The sequence below is a fragment of the Typopeltis vanoorti genome, chromosome 9 (genome assembly GCF_054136105.1).
Source record: "Typopeltis vanoorti isolate ZY-2024b chromosome 9, IOZ_Tvanoo_1.0, whole genome shotgun sequence".
In the NCBI taxonomy this organism is placed as follows: Eukaryota; Metazoa; Arthropoda; class Arachnida; order Uropygi; family Thelyphonidae; genus Typopeltis; species Typopeltis vanoorti.
The window spans coordinates 22014694-22032991 of NC_143557.1; positions in this window are offsets into that span (position 1 = coordinate 22014694).

Consider the following 18298-nt stretch of genomic DNA (forward strand, 5'->3'; position numbering starts at 1 on the left):
TAGTACTATGGTGTTGCCTAAAACCAAACTGTTCTTTTGGAAGGATGTTTAGGTCATTTATTGAGGTTTGAAGTCGTGAGAGGATGACCTTCTCTGCAACCTTACCCAGATTTGAGATGAGACTGATTGGACGATAATTTTGGGGTAGGTGTGAGTCTTTGCCTGGCTTATGTATGGGAATTACGTCAGCCAGTTTCCAGGTGGAAGGAAAATAGTGAAATCTTAAAATTGCATTTATTATACTGGTCAGGTACACTACTGCCCTCCGGGGCAGAAGTTTAATCACACGATTAGTAATGCCGTCTGGTCCAGGAGCTTTTTTGTTCTTTAAATTTTTAATAATGTCATATATCTCAGCAGGTGATGTTGATGCAATATGGTCAGTGCTGGTGATAGGAAGTTTGAGTGAGTGTCTGACCTTGCTGTGAATCTTATGTATGTGGTCAAAGTCAAGGTTTCCATACGAAGGCCTGCATTGCTCTTCTAAGCTGTGCGCTATAACCTCTGCTTTGTCCACATCTGTGTGAGCAAGGCCCTGATCAGTTAATATTGGGGGAAGGGATCTGCCTTTGTTTTTGGTATTTTTCAGTAGTCCCCAGATGGAGTGATCACTAGGTGAAATGGAGGATAACTTTTCATCCCATACATAGTCTCTGTGAGCTTTCAGTGCATCTCTTATACCAAGATTTTAGTAATACAGAGCTTATAAGTATTTTACCCAAACAAGTTACAATGAGGTGTTTTAACCTTATTAAATAAAAATCTCAGGAGGAGATATAAATGTAGAAAGTATTTTACCTTGGGTATAATAAATGTTAAAGATACCAAGCTATTTTATAAAATAGCTTGGTATCGTTAACATGTTTGTTTTTGAGGTTTTTTTGTTCCCCAGAACAAAAAACCTCAAAAACAAACATGTTGGTCGAAAAGACCTGGGTCTTTTCATTGTTATCTATGAAGAGACTTTTAAATATGTTTAGTTCTCATTGGAATATATCTTTTTTTAATGCTGCGTAAATCTATGTTTTACTTTGATTTGCTATGCGATGATAAACAAAGTCCTTTGGTCAAAAAGACCCAGGTCTTTTCGACCAAAGGACTTTGTTTATCATCGCATAGCACCCAGTAATATTCAAATAGATTTCCGCAAAGAAAGCAGGAAAATGTTTCGAAAATCAAAGTAAAACATAGATTTACTCAACAAAAACAATATATATATACACTTCAAACAAATATTACATAACTACAAATTAATTGGATCCAAGGCCTTTTAAAAATAAACTTACACTTAAGACTAGACTAAACACTTTGTTTGCACAATGACAAAATGTTCATATTCAGTTTCTCTCTCTGTGAAGGCCATTTTCTGAAGATATATGACTATTCTTCATTTTTACAGGATCCTTTCTCATCACTTATGTAGCACGCATTAATTCTTCCGAACTTAATTCTGTCTTTTTTCTTCAGTAGAAATAATAGTCAGATCCGGCGTCCTTAATACAGATGAAACTTCCTAATCAGAGTTTTCTCGAACATTCCTTTAGAACGTAAATAGCAAATTCTTCTTTTATTCACTAAATGCTTATTGACAGTCTTAACTCTTCCAATTAAAAAAAAACTTACAGTTCTATGATTCCCTTTTCGGAATCGACTATAAATATTTCAATTAGTGTTTCCTCCAATATTCCATTTAAAACGCAAACTTCATAGTTCCACGATCCCTTTTTCGGAATACACTGTTAATTTTCTTCCGACTGTCACATAAAAAATCGAAGTTCCTCCGAACCTAAATATCTGCCGGCCTGTGTTCTAAATTCCTTCCGAACACTCTCTTGTTTACAGCCGTTACTCAGATACCGAATGCTTTCATTGTCAGCTGTCAATCACACATCAAACTTCTCGACGAACATGCGCACTCCTTGAAAATGGCAAGCGAGAAACTAAATACTGTATAATGGCTGACACGGTTGTTTCCGTTAGCTACAAGAGAATGTCTTCATAAAACGCAAAACTTAATATTTTAAATTATAATAAAATTCCTGTAAGTAATACAAATATCAAATCCAGTAAGTACATCAATTTTTTTAACTTCTTTACATATCATTTTTGACAAAACAATTTCAATAACGGGCACATCGCAAGTTCCGACACTGCGTGTTAATGAAACTAAAACTAATAAACATTTTAACAAACAATTCGTAAAAATATTCAGAATTTTAATTATGATTATTTTTACATCAGTTTCGTCTTTCTCTGAAAAACAATTTTTTTAAATATTTAACCTATATCTAAACAAAACTTTTAATGCTTATTCCTAGATCTTAAAAAATAACGTGATTCCTGCTGATCATTATTTACACTCTCAGAATCATCTGATGCTAGAGATAATTCAGAATTTTTTCTTTCAATTTATTATATTTATAAATTTCATTTCTATACTTTTCAGATATATTTAAACTATTTGAATTATGCTCTAAATCTACAGAATCATCGTTATCAGAATCAATTTCTACAGGTGTGAGATTCTACAGGTTTCTGAGATTCTTTATCCTTATTAACTAAATTAGAGGTATTTTCACATTCCTCTGGCTTATTTAACTCTATACTAACTAACTGATATTCTGCTATAATTTCATCCATGTTAGAGTCAATTTGATCATCGTCACTCTTACATTGTACATTATCTGAATTATGTACCTTGGGATTTCTAAAATTTCTGCATTAGGGTTTATTTTACCAAAATTTAATTTTCTCCTTTGCTCTTATTTGAATTATGAGCTTTAAAACTATTCCCTTTCCCGTTATTTGATTGTGAATGAGATGCACAATTAGTACTAGGAAAACAACGCTCATCTTTCAATATTTTATTCATGTTGTCTCCTAATGTAACTAAATTTCTACTCCCTTAAAAGTACCTTTTTAACCTATCAGAGTGTACACTTAAAATTTTTCATCATTATCATCAGGGTGTTTAAAAACTTCAGGAGATTGCTCTAATTTTCCATTGTCATCTGATGTCTCCTGTCTAAACGGCATTCTAGTCCACACAAGGACGCTGTATTATCAACAAAATTACATGCAAAACCACGATGTTTCAGAAAATCAATTCCGAATATGACTTGTACATTTGGATTAGATGATTCTGGAAGAACTATTAATGGATGGCAAACTTTCAATGGCGCGGAATTGAAATAAGAACATTTATTTGCTTATCAGCTGAAAAATCTGATTCAAATATTCCCTTTAATTTACTTGGACAACTTAAAACTGAAATATCATTGGAATTAGAGATTTAATTTTGTTAAATAAGCTATAAGAAATGAGTGAGATATGTGCACCTGTGTCAAGTAAGATTTCACAAGGCACATCTTCAATAAATCCTTGTAGAACTGTCAAAGGATTACCTCCATTAGCATAAGGAGCTAATGATACATCAAACTCTCTTTTAGGGTTTTGAGCTGTCTTTAGCTTTACCCAATTGTCTAATGAGTAGTTTGACATTTCTGTCCTTGCCAGTATAATATTGGAATAATAATTATTTCCAGATTTTTCTTTATTCTGTGATTCTTTATGTTGAAAACAATATTTTTCTCTAACATAACAGTCTTTAGCAAAATGACTCGGTTTATTACATCTAAAGCATTTTGGAACATATCTCCTATGAGATGCTTTATTCCTATCAATACCATTAGATTTACAAGAGAAAGATTGATTATCTGTAAGATTATTGGATATTGTTAAATCCGATATCATCTTAAACAGAAGTTCCTGTCCTTGTACGATTGGTCTCTGTTGTCTTTCTATTTCTTCACTAAGAAATGTTTTCAGTTCCTCTAATTTTCCCAAATAATGTAATTGTACCTTGGAATCAGATTCTGGAATATCTTCAGTGAAATTCACAGAAGTTTCCTTAGACTGTTTCTTTTTATTAGCACCTTTTAATTTATGAAACTTTCCTTCTCTCACTTTATCTGCAGCCACAATGCGAGGAGAATGAGTTTCATTATACTGAAAAGAATTTACCTGCTTATTATTTTCAGAATGAAATATATCTCTAAGTCTCTCTTCCTTTTCTTTAACAATTTCAAAACACTTCAAGATTTTTAACCTTTTTCTTCTATGCTGTTTCTTTCAACTTATCTCTAAGGCCATGTCTAAATTGATTAAACAGCAACCATTCCAAAGAGGATTTCTCTTCAGATGAAACAAATTTATGAGCAATGCTCCTAAATCTGTGATAATATTCTGAAACAGACTCATTACTACCTTGAGTGCACTGATGAATTTTCCAATGTTAGGCCCTAATTCTCTTACACTTGAAAATTCTGATATTAGCAAACTTTTAAAGGTTGCATAATTGTCAGTGTATCTCAATAAAGGAGATGTGTTTAAGAATGTTTTGGCTTTGCCCAATAATTTATTACGAAGTATAATCAACAAATGAAAATCTGACCATTTTCCTAAAGCTCTCATTTTTTCTGCATATCTGAAAAATGTTTCTATGCTTTCACTACTATCTCCTGAGAAAGAAGGTATTACTAGTGTTGGATTAATTAACCTAAAAAATTCCTCATCTTTAATTGAAACTTCACAACTAAAATTGCCATCTCCTGTAACCATTTTACTTGAGTCAAGATTTAATTTCTGGATTCGAAAAATAAAGTTGTCAACCAATCCTGTCCACTGCGCCATTGGTAGATTTTTATATAGAGAATATTCATAGATATTATCTTAATATTAATCCTACCATAGAGATAATCTCTGTTTCTAACAATTTTTTTTTATTCCGAGTGTACCTATATGTGCACAAGGGTGCTTCCAGTTGGTGCAGTGATCTTAACTCTTTCAGAATCCAAATAATCATGATTCAAGACCAAAATACAAAATAAACACATTTAATATAACAAAAACAATATATATACACTTCAAACAAATATTATGTAACTACAAATTAATTGGATCCAAGGCCTTTTAAAAATAAACTTACACTTAAGACTAAACACTTTGTTTGCACAATGACAAAATGTTCATATTCCGTTTCTCTCTCTCTGTGAAGGGCCTTTTCCGAAGATATATGACTTTATTCATTTTTGCAGGATCCTTTCTCATCACTTATGTAGCACGCATTAATTCTTCCGAACTTAATTCTGTCTTTTTTCTTCAGTAGAAATAATAGTCAGATCCGGCGTCCTTAATACAGATGAAACTTCCTAATCAGAGTTTTCTCGAACATTCCTTTAGAACGTAAATAGCAAATTCTTCATTTATTCACTAAATGCTTATTGACAGTCTTAACTCTTCCATTTAAAAAAAACTTACAGTTCTATGATTCCCTTTTCGGAATCGAATATAAATCTTTCAATTAGTGTTTCCTCCAATATTCTGTTTAAAATGCATATAGCAATATTTTCTATTATTTATCCACATACTTATTCCACATTAAAACTTCATAGTTCCACGATTCCTTTTTTGGAATACAGTATTAATTTTCTTCCGACTGACATTCTTTTTCTTGCTTTGTAATTTTTTTAACTTCTTTACATGTCATTTTTGACAAAACAATTTCAATAACGGGTGCATCGCAAATGCCGACAATGCGTGTTATGAAACTAAAACTAATAAACATTTTAACATAAGTAATTCATAAAAATATTCAGAATTTTAATTATGATAATTTTTAGAAATACAATATTATTAATACAGACCAGTTTACAATAAAATATATTAAAACCTACCAGTTTCGCCAGCAAACTGTCTGGCTTTTTCAAGGCGTTCACGGAGATATGAAAACTAGTAAATGCAAATTGAAGGAACATAAAAAACGTTGTAAACCAACTAGTAGCTATGGTTACACGTTTTGCATGACAGAGGACTTCTTGTTCTTATTCCTTATCACGCGTGCATTGTAGATGTGTAATGTGATTACTGGCTAGCTGTAGTTCAGATTGATTGAGAGAGAGGATCACGTTTTTCCACGAACTGTTTAGAATTACACCCTGATTTCTGTTGAGGTTTCCGCCGGTTATTGACCCTATTGTGGCTTCCTTAAATAAACGATGCCTGTAGTCGTCATTGAGATATGGCATGGAGCTGTTTTGCCAATCTATCGTGTGGTTAGACATACAGAAATAATGTGCTAAGCCGGAAGAGATGCTTCTGTTGTGGTTTACATCACCAACATGTTCTTTTTGTCTAATTTCTAAACTTTGTGAAGTTTGTCCGATGTAGACAAGACCACAGGAACAGGGAATGTAATATACTCCTGGATATTTGTAGAACGGCACTTTATCTTTTGGGGATCCTAAAACTTGTCTGATGTTGGGGATTGGTTTGAAGACCACTCTGATGTTATGGACTCTTAGCATTCTTGCTATTTGATAAGAAATTGACTTGATGAAAGGTATCACTACAGTAGAAATGTGCTGACAGTGGGATTCTTCTTGTCTGGGGTTGTCATTGTATAGATATTTTTTGATGATGTTTTGAGGATATCCATTTTGTGATAATGTGTTGGCTATTAGTGAGAGTTTATTCTGTGTATCCTCCTTTTCTGATATAAACATTTTGGCTCTATGTTTCGACATGTGGATAATACTCAGTTTGTGTGGACTTGTGATGGTTTGAAGTATAGTGAAGATATCTTCCAGTATCTGTGGGCTTTCTGTAAATGGATAATTTGACACGGTTAGGTTTTTTTTATCAAGATATCAAAAAAATGCAGTTGGTTGTTGTTTTCCACTTCCAGAGGAATTTTATCTTGCTATGTATTGAGTTGATTTTATCCCCAAACGAATTTAGGTTATCTAAGCTGTCTTGCCATATGATGAAGATATCGTCAACATATCTCCACCATATAGATGGTCTCGGAGAGATTGCAGAGAATTTCTTTTTCAAGTTTTTCCATGAAAAGGTCTGCACAAGATGGTGATAGTGGCTTCCCATTGCTAGGCCTTCTAATTGTTGGTATATGGTGTTGTCAACCTTGAAGAAATTAGATTGAAGGCAGTGTCTAAACATCTGTGTGATGTCTAGAGGAAAGAGATCTTGGATGATGTTTATTACCTCTTCTACTGGTACATTGGTGAAAAGGGATACAACATCTAGACTGGCTAGTATGTGTGTTGGTGCAATCTTATGGTTTGGAGTTTATTTACAAAATGTTGACTATTCTTGATATAGGATTCTGTTGATCTTATTTTATTATTTAATAAGTTTGCAAGATGCTTTGCCAAAAGGTAGGTTGGTGATGATCTTCCATCAACTATTGGAGGGGGTATATCCTGTTTATGTATTTTAGGTGTCCCATATAGTCTTGGAGTGATAGGATGTGAGGATTTTAGTGTTCTCTTCACTTCTTTTGGCCAAATGTTACAATTTCTGTTTAGTTGGTTTGTTTCATTATGATTTTTTATTTTGGGGTCTCTGTCTAGGATTTTATAAGTGGAGTTGTCTGATAGTAATACGTTTAACTTAATTAGACAAAAAGAACATGTTGGTGATGTAAACCACAACAGAAGCATCTCTTCCGGTTTAGCACATCATTTCTGTACGTCTAACCACATGATAGATTGGCAAAACAGCTCCATGTCATATCTAGCGAAATTAAAACCTTTTTTTGAGAATGTCAGATTCATTTTTTGTGAGGCTATGATTTGACAAATTGAAAATCAATTTGTCATCCGGGAGGTTGTTTTGTGTCTATTTTTTCTTGTATAGTTCATTGAATTTCCTAATTTGTTTGTCCTTATAAAGTTTGAAAGTTTTTTCGTGACTGCGTTGTATCATTTGCTCTAATTGATTCCATATGGTGTATTCTAAATTGTTGGAAATTTCATCAAAGAACTTGTGGCAATTAATATCACTTTTATTAAGTTCTTATCTCATGTGTTGAATCCTTTCTCTTACATGTGCCAATGAAGTGCGTAGATAATTTTTTTAGCTGATATAGACAGGGCCGCAATTACCATTAGGTGCATGAGGCGCAAGATGGGGCCTTACTCCCTTGGTGGGGGGCGGCCTCATTTTAAAACCTCACTCCTCACAAAGAACAATAAAAAAAGAGCGTAGTTATAGGTGCAAAATAAAATACTTATTTTTAAATATTAAATTCATAATATAAAAACTAGAGGCTGCTGAGAAATTTATGAGGCTTCCAGCTTCCATTCGAAATACATTGTTCTTTCCATAGAATATAAAACTAACAGGAACTCTGTATTCCATAAAATTCATGTATGTAAGTGCATACCATTTCTTTGCTGGACGTATATACATGTCCAGCAAACCTGGATAATATTCTGTCCATCTGCTGAAAGAACATGGATAAGAAGTGTAGTTTGACCGTCATGTCCATTAGAAGGTGCGATAATCCTTCACGTAGAAAAGAACACTTAACTACATTACCAGGCGTACGTAGTAGCTACGTTCTGTGGCCTACAGCAAGAAACGCAGTTGCTTGCCATTTGCTCAGTAACCGGAATCTAAGTTATATCAGACAAAATACCTATGAGTTATATTCATTTTGCTGCTTGTTTTATCGTATAATTATTGTTTTTAATGCCAGCGTACATACTTTTTTTCACTTCATATTGTATCACTTTGGAAGATCAATGTAACTATCAATTTTTTTGCTAATTATTTTATTCGCCAATACATTTTAAAATTCTCCAAGAACTTGATAATTAATTTTGTCAAACAATTATTTTATAAATTCATGAAAATCCAATCTATAAATGAATACAGCCTCCATCTGTTCCAAATTAAGTTTCCTATTTAATTCATAATCTTAGTTCAAAGATTAGTTATCATACGTAAATCTTTAATCATATCATGTAATGCATAATTTTTATAACGTAATCTGTAAGTTTTTGCATTTCAACTTTCTTGGTTTTCCACCTTATCACTCACTACAAATCAAAATAAATGGCAATTAATGAAGTCAACTGTTACGTATATATTTTTGGCTAATTTCGATATTATGTGGCAGTTTTGAAGTAGCGATATTTTCCCTACAGTTTATCATTTGAAACGTGTAGGTGCATGCGTCAAAATGAAATTTTATTTCCAAAATTTTCATAACAGAATTAATTTGCCTTTAATGACTGACTCCCCTTTCCCAAAATTATCACCACACACACACAGACACACTTTTTTTTGTTTGAATTCTTTATTTTTCCAAAGTAATTGTGCTGTTGCAGTTTTAAGCAAAAGAGAAAGGCATAGAATCTCTGATAAAATACCATTGGATATAAATTAAAAAGACTCGCAATCGAAAACACCGAGTAATGCATTTTAACACCATTTGTTGTTCATAAAAAAAAATAAATAAAAAAATCGTTGCTAAAATTGAAATGTGCGACCCATATAATCTTATTTTGCAAGGAAAGGAAGCAAAATGTCATTTATTTCAATAAATATTATTTAAAAAATATAAATATTTGACATAATATTTCCAATACAAACAAACATTTTGATTATTTACTTTCGCACATGTGAAATTCGTTTTTATTTGGAAAGAGACAATAAGTAAATTGTGCAGCAAAAAAGGATCAATCCAAGAAATACAGTGCATATAACTACAATAATGCGTTAACGGCGGAGGGGGGGGTATTTGCATTTTAGAGCAAATACCCCCCCCTAATAAAAAAGCAGAATGCTGATGAAGTTTCATCAGCATTCTGCTTTTTTATTAGGTCAAAGAGATTTTGAGTATATTTGCGAACAGACATATTCAACGTAACTTAGTGTTGTAAAAGTGCTGCATTTGAAGAAATATTAGCGGCATAATAATAAAAAAAAATCAACTAACGCCTTTTATTCCCTAATAGGGAGTAGACGAGGCCTTTATACCCTATCTAGCTTTTGGAGACTGAGTGGGCAGTTCAATCTCCATCGGTAGCCAATCAGAGATAGCTGGCCCATGTCTATCACTAATTATAGCAGCCGCCGATGAAGAGGCTGGCAAACAAGTGCTGCCATCTCTTGGTACCTAACCCTAAAAAGATGTCACTGTCTGAAATAATGTGGGTAGTACGGTCGATTTTCTTGAGTTTACGGGAGGAAAAACCCACTTGCCTGTGCCAGAGATCGACTAACTCGGGAACCGGTCGAAGATAGGCTTAGAAAAAGTTCCTCCAGTCAGCGACTAGACTAGAACCTAGGTCTAACTTCAAGCGGCCAAGCACAGAGGTCGTAAGCGCCACTTTCACTGAGCTACACAGGGCATAATAATAAAATAGCAAAATTCATGATGCTTCAGATTAACTTGATAATTTTGATAATACCAATAGAAGATGAGACACATCTGTAGAAATCTATTATTATTATTATTACTATTATTATTAGAGTCCTTTTAATTATGAACTCTATAAAGATATACTTAATAAATTTGTATTTTGTGTTTTTAAATAAATAAACTAGTTTCATTTTGTCACAGATGGTTTTCACTGGACTACCTGGACTTTTAGACTATTGTCCTTATCAATTTTGTAAAAACTCGATTGTAGCTTAAATATTCCAAAGCACATTACATCGGTTTTTTACTTAGGTGAAGTCCCATAAAAATGTTGTAAAAAATAACCTAGTTTGTCTCTGTATATTTTGTATTAGATATTTTTGTAAATAGCCCTTTGAAAATTAACTGTATATACTTCTTTAATAAGAATATGTTAGTGTTAAAACAAAGATATTGTTTTTCGCTGGAGCTGTATGTCTACATGGCGGCATTTGAAAGGTTGTTTATTAAATTTTATGTGTATGAGAAAGGCTTACAAGCTTTGCACGTAGCACCTCCGAAGTCAGTCAGAAAGGTTCAACAACTTTCCGATGATCGGCAACTTACAATCAAAAGAAGGCACAGAAGAGAACAAAGAGCAGGCCAAACTTGAAACTTAAGATGAAAGAATCATGCCGAATTCTTCAGGGGTTACAAACTTCATGCAAGGTCTCAGAAAAGCATAATAAAAGGGGGACAGAGCCAAGTATATAGGGCTACCCAGATCCAGAAGTCGCTAGAGAGAGGGCTTCCCGTTTCCAGACGTTGCCAGAGAGGAGCTTCTGGTTCCAGTCTTAAGGGACTGGAACTGGAACTTCGAGTTGCCGAAAAGAGATGTTCCAATCGCCAGAGAAAAGCTGCCAGGCTAGAGAGGAATCCCGGTTGGCGGCATTTCGAGTTAGTGGAGGTGGCAGAAAAAGGAGGCAGTTGTCCAGGCATTTTTGGCAAGCCCAAGCAGAGGAGAAATGGCGAGACAAATTACCTGAAGCACCTTGGCTCGGAAGTTTTTCTTTCATCGTGGGAGAATAACTTTTTGCCGGAGCTGTATATGAGTACCGCAGGGCACAGTTCACAGTCCGCTATTTTCCCAATGAGATATTTCTGAAGTCAGATTTCCTGAAGGAAGCTCAAGATCTGAGATGAGAGAATTGCCTTAGAACTTTTTGTGCAAGACCTTTGACTGAATGTGCGATACAGAGCGTTTGTAAGTTATATACCTTTGTACAATTCCTCTTATAATGTGTTTTAGTTGAACAATTAAGATTTAGATTAACCAGTAGCAAGAAGTGTCATTAAGAGAATCTATTGGCATATTTGACGTTGATATACAGTTTGTAAAAGTAACTTATTAGAAAGTTAGCTAACCTCTTTGCAAGTATACTAGAAGTTTAATAAGTGGAAATTGTAAACAGAGTAAATAAGTTTTTGAGTTAAAGAAAGTTTTTGGGATCATTTTGAAATACGTTCCAGAGATAACACAGGTTTTTTTTGTGCTGCTGCTATTCGTATTAATTAGTTGGGTAAGAGAAGTTCCTATATCACTTAAGTAGAGCATTTGAATATCAAGTTTATTATTATGCTCTACTTAAGTGATTAAATTCGTTTATTTTTCAGTTCATTTTTTTTGTGTATCAAGATTCTAGTCATTTTAGGGTAAAATGTCGAGTAAAAAAGTGGATGTTAGCGAGCATAGCAAGTTATCATTACTATTTATTGCCTCTACGTTTTAACTAAAGCTGGAATTATTATGCTTATTACTGCAACTTGAAAAAAATCAAAGCTGGAGTTGAATAAATCTTGTAATAAATAAATGTTGTAATTCCATATATATGATGATTTTTGCTATAATTTTTATTACCGTACATTCAAAATTTTTATTTTTAGTGAGAATATCTGAACTTTACAGTTCATGAAGGTCAAATTTTTACCTTGGTTAGCAAGCTTAATTTGATTGCATTTAAATTCTTTTTTTTTTAAAAAAAAAAAAAACTTTTATCCTTATACTGAATTATTACCATACCTTTTAATATTTTTTTGGTATTCAGAATTTTTGTAGCAACTATGATGCTTGTCAACGAAACTTGTCAAACAAAATCAACGTTCTCAAAATCAATAATCAACACTGCAATTGAAATCTTTCACAGAAAGATTCTAATTACATCTTTCTTTAAATTAATTATGATTCATTTATATGGAATAATTAAAAGTGTAAATAATATATATATATTTAGAATTACATTAAAAGATTTTAAACTATTTAGAAAATTTAATATTAAATATAAAGTATTGTAGAAGTTGCATAATTATTTATAGTCTGTCGATATAAGTTAGTCATTTATTTATATAAAATGACTTACAAGGTTGCTAGTTTAATATTACCGAGATTTTTTTAACATTAATATTTATTGTATACATGTGAAATTTGTTTATATTTTGGGGAAGAGACACAATAAATAAATTGTGCACCAAAAAGGGTTAACTATTGTAGAAGTAAAGGAAATTCCAAAAAACAGTAATTAAACTGATAGTTTGTTAGCGTTATTTGGCTAGTACTTATAAAGCAGTATACTGTATTCAAGTGTATATACCTAATTATATGGTTAAAGTAGTTGTCGCAGTCGGTAAGAATATATTATTCAATTAATTATTATTCTTATTTTACTGTTATTCGTTTATTTTAACAAAACCATGATGCTACTGTTTCTATTTTTGTATTTTTTAAGCTTTTAATAATTGTTTATTTTATTTATATGTTTATTTTGGATTTAATAAATATTTATTTCGCTTTTGATAGATTAATACACATAATGATGCCAAGAAAATTTGAATCCGGAGCTAGTAAAAGAAAACGACTTAGAGAAAATGAAAAACAGCTAAATAGTCAAAAGGGGGCAATTTTGTCTTTCTTGCGTTCTGAAAATGAAGAATTTCGTAGACTTGAAGTTGTACTTCACAGTTCTCGGAATTTTATTATTATTATGTGACACTTCCAGGGAAAAGACTCATCGAGGGAGAGTGTGCCAACAGCATAGAACGATTTTACCTTCCAACTACTAACAGCGCTCAAACTTGCTTAACATTTTGTGAGTCATTAGTAGCAGAGGCTCTACCAATCAACCAACCTTTCATTATCAGGAGGAGATAAAAGTGAAAATGAAGAACATCAAAATGATGTGGAAAACATAGAAGGAGAGAAAGAAGTAAATGAAACAAATCAAGAGGATTCTGAAGAAAATTTTCAATTGGAGTCTGTACTTACCAGCAAGCAAGCTATCTCTTATCCTACCGATATAGCAGTGTGGCCACTTACTATGAATGAACAGTTTATCGAGCATATTTTAATAAATATGCCACAGAATGTTGGTAAAATCGAAATTTTAAAAAAACATAATACACAGAACGCAATAGAATATATGTCAGAAATGTAAATATATCACATTTTTACTGTAAAAAGGCGAATGGAACAAAGGAGAAACGAGAGTGGTTTTCAGAAACCAGCAAATCAATTTACTGCTTTGTTTGTAAATTGTTTTCTAAGTCAAATAATAGCTTAATAAAGGATTTTAATGACTGAGAAAATATAACACGAACCTTATGTGATCACGAGCATTCTACTGAGCATATACGAGCGATGTGCATATATTGCAAAAGAAAATCAAGTTCTGTAAATAGTCGAATTGATCAAACAAATACAATCTGAAGATAATTACCAGAGAGAGGTTTTTAAAAGAATAATAGCCATTATTCTTTTAAACTGAGTAAACTAGGGATAGCATTTAGAGGAAATACAAACGATATTTTTTCTGATTCTTCCGGAAATTATTTATCGTGTTTACATTATTTAAGTGAATTTGATGATTTTTGAAAACATCACATGAAAATGTATGCCAACTGTGGTTCTGGCAGATCAGATTATCTTTCTTACCATAGCTGTGATGAATTCATAGCGTTAATAGCTAAAAAAACAAGAGAAATATTAATATCAGAAATTAAGGAAGATGCTTATTTTGCAATAATACTCGATTCAACGCCAGACATTGCCCATAATGACCAACTAACTACGATATTTAGGTATGTTGCCGCAAATTCTGACATTAAAGAAACATTTATCGGGTTCATCAAAATTACACAACATAATTCCTTATATTTAGAAGAGGTAGTGTTAAAAAAATTAGAAGAATTATCTTTCGATATAAAAATGTGCAGAGAGCAAAGCTATGATAACGCTGCCAATACAAAAGGTATCTGTACAGGTTAACAAGCTAGGCTGAAAAAACGTAGTCCCTCTGCACATTATATACCGTGCTCTAGTCATTCCTTAAATTTAATTGGCAACTATGCCGCGGAATCTTGTCCGGAAGCAGTGCAATATTTTTGTTTTATTCAAAATGTATATAATTACTTTTCATCTTCAACAAGAAGATGGGGTATACTCCTTATTCATTTAGAAAAAAAATCTTTAACAGTTAAAAGACTAAGTGAAACGAGGTGGTCCGCAAGAGCTGACGCTATATTGGCTTTGAAACGTGGATATAAACAAATTAAAGACGCATTACTTGAACTATCTATTTCTCCTCATGAAAAATCTATTTCCAAATTAGAGAGCTCATCATTGGCTGAACATTTTGGCAAACCAGAAACGGCAATTTTGACAGTTATGTGGGACAAAATTTTACAACGAATAAATGCTACTAGTAAATCTCTACAAGATCCCGATATGGATTTGTTTTTAACTAATTATTTGTTACACTCTTTAGTTGGTTTTACTTTAGATATAAGAAATAGTTTTGCTGATGTAAATGAAGAAGCGAATTTATTAACAGATGAGACAAAATTTAAAGATGAAAAGGAGAGAGTTAAAAAACGAAAAACAAATGAGTGACGAAGTTTCACAATCTAACAATGGGATTATATTACATGAGAAAGAAGATTTCGCTCTGAACACTTTTAATGTCATTTGCGATAAGCTAATTTTGAAAATTAATGAAAGAACAAAAAGCTATTTCGACACATTAGATATATTTGACATATTTTTGAAGGGAGATATAGATCAAGACAAGTACAAGATTAATATTGATAAAATTTTACAAACTTATGGGACTGATATTGATCCAGAAAAATTTACTGATGAAGTTAAGCAATTTTTAATAATGATAAAGGAAGAAAATTCTTCAATTAAAAATATGTACAAATTTATAAACGATGGGTTAAGGTCTACTTTTCCAAACGTAGAAAATATTTTTAAAATATTTTTGACGCCTATTTCAAATGCAAGTGCTGAACGCTCATTTTCAGTGTTGAAACGAATAAAGAATTATTTAAGAAGCAATTTGTACCAAAATAAAACAAGTGAACTGTCGTTATTATGCATTGAATCAGATGTAATGGACTCGATCAATTATGATGACATTATAGATATATTCGCTAAAACCAAAGCCAGAAAAAAAAAAACTTTTAGTTATTAATTTTTTTATTTAAATTTGATTTGAACTGATTTATTTTAATACTTATTTTAAAATGCAAATATACGTATACCAATGTTGTATTGTGTTATTAAAATGAGATATTATGGAAATGTTGACTTTTATTTTCAATAAACTAAAAAAATGCTTATTTTTGAGGGCCTCATAATGATGTTGCGCACCGGGCCTCCAAAAGTATAAATGCGGCCCTGGATATAGAGTTGATATGACCTCTGACTATGAGGAACTTTGGAATGATGGAGAATTCCCTGCAACGTTTAAGGAACGTTAGGTGGTTCAAAAGTTTGGCCTTTCTGCATTTTTCTCTTTCCATGCACCGAACTTTGTGTTTCATTAAACTATTTAAATTATACATATTTGGTCGATTTATAATAGAAATACAATTTTATTAATACAAACCAGTTTACAATAAAACTTATATTAAAACCTACCAGTTTCTCCAGCAAACTGTCTGGCTTTTTCAAGGCGCTTACGGAGATATGAAAACTAGTAAATGCAAATTGAAAGGAACATAAAAAACGTTGTAAACCAACTAGTAGCTATGGTTACACGTTTCGCGTGACAAAGAGGACATATTGTTCTTATTCATTATCACGCATGCGTTGTAGACGTGTAATGTGATTACTGGCTAGCTGTAGTTCAGATTGATTGAGAGAGAGGATCAAGTTTTCCCACGAACTATTTAGAATTATACCCTGATTTCTGTTGAGGTTTCCGCCGGTTATTGACACTATTGTGGCTTCCTTAAATAAACGATGCCTGTAGTCGTCATCGAGATATGGCATGGAGCTGTTTTGCCAATCTATCGTGTGGATAGACGTATAGAAATAATGTGCTAAGCCGGAAGAGATGCTTCTGTTGCGGTTTACTTCACCAACATGTTCTTTTTGTCTAATTAAGTTAAACGTATTACTATCAGACAACTCCACTTATAAGATCCTAGACAGAGACCCCACAATAAAAAATCATAATGAAACAAACCAACTAATCAGAAATTGTAACATTTGACCAGAAGAAGTGAAGAGAACACTAAAATCCTCACATCCTATCACTCCAAGACTATATGGGTCACCTAATATACATAAACAGGATATACCTCTCCATCCAATAGTTGATGAAAGATCATCACCAACCTACCTTTTGGCAAAGCATCTTGCAAACTTATTAAATAATAAAATAAGATCAACAGAATCCTATATCAAGAATAGTCAACATTTTGTAAATAAACTCCAAACCATAAGATTGCACCAACAGACATACTAGCCAGTCTAGATGTTGTATCCCTTTTCACCAATGTACCAGTAGAAGAGGTAATAAACATCATCCAAGATCTCTTTCCTCTAGACATCACACAGATGTTTAGACACTGCCTTCAATCTAATTTCTTCAAGGTTGACAACACCATATACCAACAATTAGAAGGCCTAGCAATGGGAAGCCCACTATCACCATCTTGTGCAGACCTTTTCATGGAAAAACTTGAAAAAGAAATTCTCTCTGCAATCTCTCCGAGACCATCTACATGGTGGAGATATGTTGACGATATCTTCATCATATGGCAAGACAGCTTAGATAACCTAAAATCGTTTGGGGATAAAATCAACTCAATACATAGCAAGATAAAATTCACTCTGGAAGTGCAAAACAACAACCAACTCATTTTTTTGATATCTTGATTAAAAAAAACCTAACAGTGTCAAATTATCCATTTACAGAAAGCCCACAGATACTGAAGATATCTTCACTATACTTCAAACCATCACAAGACACACAAACTGATCATTATCCACATGTCGAAACATAGAGCCAAAAAGTTTATATCAGAAGAGGAGGATACACAGAATAAACTCTCACTAATAGCCAACACATTATCACAAAATGGATATCCTCAAAACATCATCAAAAAATATCTATACAATGACAACCCCAGACAAGAAGAATTCCACTGTCAGCACATTTCTACTGTAGTGATACCTTTCATCAAGTCAATTTCTTATCAAATAGCAAGAATGCTAAGAGCCCATAACATCAGAGTGGTCTTCAAACCAATCACCAACATCAGACAAGTTTTAGGATCCCCAAAAGATAAAGTGCCATTCTACAAATATCCAGGAGTATATTACATTCCCTGTTCCTGTGGTCTTGCCTACATCGGACAAACTTCACGAAGTTTAGAAATTAGACAAAAAGAACATGTTGGTGATGTAAACCACAATAGAAGCATCTCTTTCGGCTTAGCACATCATTTCTGTACGTCTAACCACACGATAGATTGGCAAAACAGCTCCATGCCATATCTCGATGACGACTACAGGCATCGTTTATTTAAGGAAGCCACAATAGTGTCAATAACCGGCGGAAACCTCAACAGAAATCAGGGTATAATTCTAAATAGTTCGTGGGAAAACTTGATCCTCTCTCTCAATCAATCTGAACTACAGCTAGCCAGTAATCACATTACACGTCTACAACACATGCGTGATAATGAATAAGAACAATATGTCCTCTTTGTCACGCGAAACGTGTAACCATAGCTACTAGTTGG